Raw genomic sequence first — 6,086 nt, forward strand, 5'->3', positions numbered from 1 at the left:
GGCGCCAAACAGACGCGGCCTGCCTTCCGGCGTAAAAGCCAGGGAGGCCCGACAAAGAGACTACCCTTCGGCGAAGCAACTTCGGTATAGCGACGCACTAAGTAAACGGAGCCTGGCAAGGTGGGCTATCACAGCGCGTGGGGTGCGCTGTGGTCATGGCCCGTTTCCTGACCGCTAGGGCCCAGAGAGACTCGACACAGGGGCTACCCTTCGGCAAGGTGGCTCTCGACACCTCACGCAAAGCGTACGTACTCTAACACGTGGCAGCGGGACTGCCCTTGGTTGTGGTAACTTCAGTCACCACAACCAAAGTGCCCGTGCCCTCACACTGTTGCGCGGCTGAGAGCCTGTGACGACGTCCCATCAGGACGGATGGGCTATCGCTCGGCGCAAGGCGCTTTGCGGTCACGGCCCGTCTCCTCACTGCTAGGGCGCAGTGAGTCACAATCCGTCCTGTGGGGTCTACTGGAATACTATTTGGTGCAGAGGCCAATGCCACTGCACGAAAACCAAACGTACCAATGGAAACCGGCACGGTTGAAAGCCGACTTAGTCCTTCGCGGAGAAGGCAACCACCCTCTGCCACGGCTGTAGAGTCGCCGGGCACGAAGGAGAGGCCAAAAAAGACCTTGCGGGTAAAGCCCGACAAGGCGACAGGATCACCTTAGCGCATGCAAAGCTAGGGTGAACAATCATACAAACCAAACTAGGGGCCATCGGCTCACTAGGCCTAGTCGTGGAAACTTAGAGAAAACCATCAATAATGATTGGTAGTTATCTGCCCTCCTGACTCTCTAAAAATCACTGCCGGGCGGTGCCACATCTCATAAAACTTCTTTGCACCTAGGCGTGGCCACTCTCGGTGGAGAACGAACCAGACCTCCTTCCGTACCTTCGCGAGCACTTCGTGAAGCCCAGGTCGCTTCCCATCAAAGACGGCACAGCACCGTGCCACCCACACTTGGTAGGAGCACTCAACAAGCATAAGCACGTATTGCTTAGCCGCTTGTTCCGACAAGGGATGAAGAAAACGAACGGTGTTGAAAGGAACACCTGGGTGGTCAAACAAGCTAGCTATCCTTCGATGAAGGGCAGCTGGTAGTGCGCACTGGGAGAACTCAGGAACCAGGTCCTCCATAGGGCCACAAAAGGGGCACGTTACTCTTCGAGGAATTCTCGTGAAGGGCTGAACTCCTCTGGCCAGGCGATACATAAATGTGGCGCGCTTAGCGCCCAGGAAACTGGCAGTAATGAACCGCCAGTTAGGACTATGGTGGGACAGGTCAAATACTACACAGTTTGCAGGTAATTCTGGGGTAAGTCTACTAACTAACTCGTGGATTTCGATTGAGACGAAATCTATCTCAGTGTCGACCTCTTGGAGACGGGCCAAAGTAGAAGCGGCCCCTGCATAGAAGGCTGAAGGCGTTCCTGCCCGAGGCACCGAATTCGAAAAGGCCCCAGACGAGAACAGCCTTAGCCACGTGCTTAGAAAATACGACGCAAAGCTTCTGGTAAGGAGCATATCTGAATCGAGAGCTACCCGCGTCCATCTAACGTGTAATGCGGTGGTCACAACGCTAAGGTCAGGAATACCTAGTCCTCCTTCATCCCTACGCAACTTCAGCACGGGGTGCGACACAAACGGAGAGGCACGACTCCGAAGAAACCCGAAGCTTTTTTTTTTCCAGGAGAACCTTGGTGTGGGGCCAGTTAAGATACATGACTGCGCTTTTCGACTTAGTTATTCTGGCACCGCTCGCCAAGCAGTACCCCTCCATAACATCGCGACACAAGCAACAGGTAACTTAACAGCACACGAGAAGGCAGAGTGGCGCGAAGCTGACAATCCTGTCATCCCATGCTACGGTAGCGCCGCCTTGAGAACCGATTTTTGTCCACGTGCGCCGCTTCACGCGATGCATGGGGAGAGAGGGTGCCTGAACACATTACCCCATAATCTTGTACACTATATACATAGGCACTGCGCCGTGCTCCCGACCGGGTTGCAGAAATTAGGTGAATTTTCTCATTTTATAACCACTACCATCATGACCACAATAGTAATGCTGTGTTCGCAGGGGTCGGCCGTCGGAGACGCTCGCCTTTGTACCGAAGGAGGAGGATAAAATCAGAGGGTAGGGCAGTGCGTTCGCGGCTCATGTTCCAGGCATAATTTTTTTACGAGGCGTTAGCCTAAGGCTAGCTTGCCAACCAGTTTCAAGTATTGGTGTGGCTCAGTGGTAGACTGCAGGGCAGGCACCCAGCAGACCCGGGTTCGAGCCCCACTGTGTTAATAATGTTATGTTTTTATTTCGTAAGTTCATGCAATGTGGTTACGGACACAGGCGGCGGCGGACAACTGCGCGTGACCCGAGTTGCGATCTAGTAAAAGCTTTCGCTGCGAAATTTGTTCGGTACTACTAACAACGTAGGAAGGTAGTGTTGGACTCAAAATAAACGTTAATTTTAAGCTACTTTCAAGCTCACTTTAATTAAGCGAATACAGGTCGGTGACAGCGCCAACGGCGGTGTTCGGCAAAGGCTATATACCAACGTATTCAGAAAAGACATGTCTTGCGAAACACAATCATTAGAGTTTACCACAGACATTCATCACAACACAAACAGTGGCCTACAGACAGATTGCATATCTCTTGATTTTGCCAAAGCATTTGATAGTGTCGCCCATTGCCGCCTTATTTCAAAATTATCTGCCCTCCGATTAGACTCCCTCACTTTATCTTGGCTACGAAATTTTCTTTCGCTGCGCAAGCAGTTCACCACCGTTAATAATTCTACCTCCCCCCCTTCGTGTGTGTCTTCTGGCGTCCCACAAGGGAGCGTCCTAGGCCCATTACTTTTCCTTATCTACATCAATGATCTCCTATCTAATATATAATCAAATATCAGAATCTTCGTGGATGACTGCATGCTCTACAGACCCATAAACTGTCCAAACGGCCACCGCATTCTTCAAAATGATCTGAACACTATCAGTAGCAGATGTAACACTTGGCTTATGACACTAAGTACAAAGCAAAGTTGTTTTCTTTGGACGAAAACATACCATCTCCGACTTTTCATACCACTTACAAGATGACATGCTTTATGTGCATCATACTACAAATATCTGGGCATCCACCTTATACGCCACGACTTTCCTGGCTAGAACACGTCACTTCTGTTTGCGCTAACGCCTCCAAAACGTTAGGGTATTTAATCCGAAACCCCCATCATTGTGCATGTAACGTTCGCAAACTGTGTTATCTTACTTTCGTCCGACCACAGCTTGAATATTATTAATCTGTTTGGTCCCCTTCCGCTCAGTATCAAATCAAAATGCTGAAAGCAATACAGAACAAAGCCGCCCATTACATTTCTAGAAACTACGACATCCATTCCACTGTCTCTCAGCGTAAACGTGATCATTCCCTCCAAGCATTGCATGTACGCCGTCACGTGTCCTTGTTATGACTATTTCATAAGTACGTCTACAGTAACAAAACATCGTTATTGCACCTTAAACGTCCACTCCACACGTCACACAGGTTACATAATCATCTGAGCTTCACGTGCATGCATGGTAACACAAACACGTTTAACACATCACCACTACAGCAAACCACCCGCATGTGGAATGATATTCCCGACAATATCACCTCTTATAGTCATTGTAACACGTTTTGGCAAAAAACTTGAGATGCATTTCTTTAATATAGCATCGTGAGGTTGTTTAACTTGTTTAACTTTCGAACTATTTTATGTTGTGAGATGTTGGCCTTTATTTTTATCAGCAAGTTGTAATATTTTGTTTTAAGTCGTGCTGACTCATTGAATTGTTAGTTTTTTTACACCACAGTATGTTGTTATTATTAACCTGCATTGTATAGTTGTTCCCTACAGGTTTACCGCTAATTCACTGTAACCCCCTTACTTAATGCCTACGGGCCTGTAAGGTATTTTTCAATAAATACATAAATATTATGGCTGGCAATCGAGTCTACGTACTCCCTTTCACACAATATGTATAAATAAAAGGTGTGGAAAGTTGGTATTAGAATATCAATCAATACGACTGTGAAAACGAGTGAAGGAACATTTACAGTTCAAAGGGGAAGATTGGCGCTAGTTGATGTAGAAGCCTCCTTATGTAATGCCCTTATAAGAAAGGGGGACAATTAAGGTAAACTGAACTGAGCTGAATGCGTATGGAAGCGGCTGCTTATAGTTGCTTATAAACAAGCAAGAGCCAGTTGTTTGCGGCATGCGTATTTAGAAAAAGTCCGTTAAAGAATTAGAACACAGCACATAATGAAGAAAGAAAGGGACGATCAACACAAGAGATAAAGTATGCTCTATCAAACGATCGATCCAGTTGGCAGATTCAGCAAGGTTGACCATTGGGCGACATCAGATTCACTATCAAATTCGTATGAAGTACTGCCCAGAACATGAATGTATACTGATAAAACACTAAGTACGTAATGTCTTGTGCTTCCTCCGCTTTTTCATGCACTCGTCAGACAATCAAACTGAGTAATCTGTGCCTTACTTCACCCATGTTCTATCTTCCACAAAATTCGACTAACTAAATTTAGATGCTGATTTTTCTCAATCGTATTTGAAACAGTACATCACTAATGCAGCTTGCTGTGTGAGTTGCTTCATATTATTCGCGGAAGAGGAATCGAACGAAAGACACGAAGACAGCAAAGGAGGACAACTACAGAGAGCAAGCATCGGACTCTAAACACAATGTTTACTGCAGAAAGCCCACCCACACAAAACCCAGCAATGCACGCATAAATTATGCTATCTGAGTCATTTCACAGTTGCACACCTAACAGTGCACATGCGTTAAGGTGTTACAAACAGCACATTTTCATTCCGGTGAAGGCGGAAATGTTGTAGACCAGTGTGCTCAGATTTGGGTGCACGTTAAAGAACCCCAGGTGGTCAAAATTTCCGGAGCCCTCCACTACGGCGTCTCTCATAATAATATGGTTGTTTTCGGACGTTAAACCCCACAAATCAATCAACAGTACATTTTCATGGAACACTATAGAGTCGACGCTACCATGCAATCACTGTGTAGCAACGCGAATATTCTTCATCTATAGGAAAAACTGATGAATGATTTACACATGTGCTTTGCCATGTTTTGTTTTAATACAAAGGCTTTAAATACTTTACGTTCAAGCTTATTTTTATTCCTTTGCCAATGACACTTATTGATTTGAAATCAGAGACGTAGAGCCATTGCAGTGCAGAGGTGAGTATCCACCAGTACCTGTAGGGAGTATAATGCGATGTTCACGCAGTCTGTCATTGAAGCTGATCGGTTCTTCTGACATTTGTAGACACGACCGCATGACAAGGAAATTTCGAAACTCACGTACGTCTGCGCTGCAAAGGCTGTAGCTGCGCGCTCCTGCTTTCAAATCAGGGTGCCATGAAAAAAAAGAAATGGAGAGATAACATTTAGTATGAAAGTTGCGAAGCCTATAAATATAATAAAAAAGGCAACGTGACATATGTGATGCGAACCCTCAGTTTTGAGTCAACGGGCGTACCTGGCATTGACAACTTGGCTTAGTGGGGGCTTTCTCTAATAAATATTTAGTTGTTAGTCCAGCACTTGTCCTGTCTGGTTCCTTCGCTGGTTGTGTGCTTTTGGATGGTTTCTTATAAATTATAGCTGGCTAAATATAATAAATTTTATCGTCATACGAGTGACGTAACAACTAATCTAACACACATCCTCTTCTCCTAATAACTTCCCATCATGCGCATATACGAAGTGACTTCATCAACACACGAGGTGATCTGTTTCACCATTCATCCACAAACTATACAGACCGATAGATCTTCTTTCAGCATGTTGTACGAAATATTCAGAAAGATAATCTGAATTGGGCATAGTGTTTTACTGTGGATCATCGTTATGCGAGTAATTAAAGAATTGATAAAACTGTCAAGTAAAAAAAGAACCCTCTATATGACAAATTACGAAATGACATTAAACTCTCAAGAGATATCAGTGGTTCTAGAGGTTGTTCAAGGGTTGTGTCAAGTCGTTCTGG

Source organism: Rhipicephalus microplus, chromosome X (assembly GCF_043290135.1).
Source record: "Rhipicephalus microplus isolate Deutch F79 chromosome X, USDA_Rmic, whole genome shotgun sequence".
Taxonomy (NCBI): Eukaryota; Metazoa; Arthropoda; class Arachnida; order Ixodida; family Ixodidae; genus Rhipicephalus; species Rhipicephalus microplus.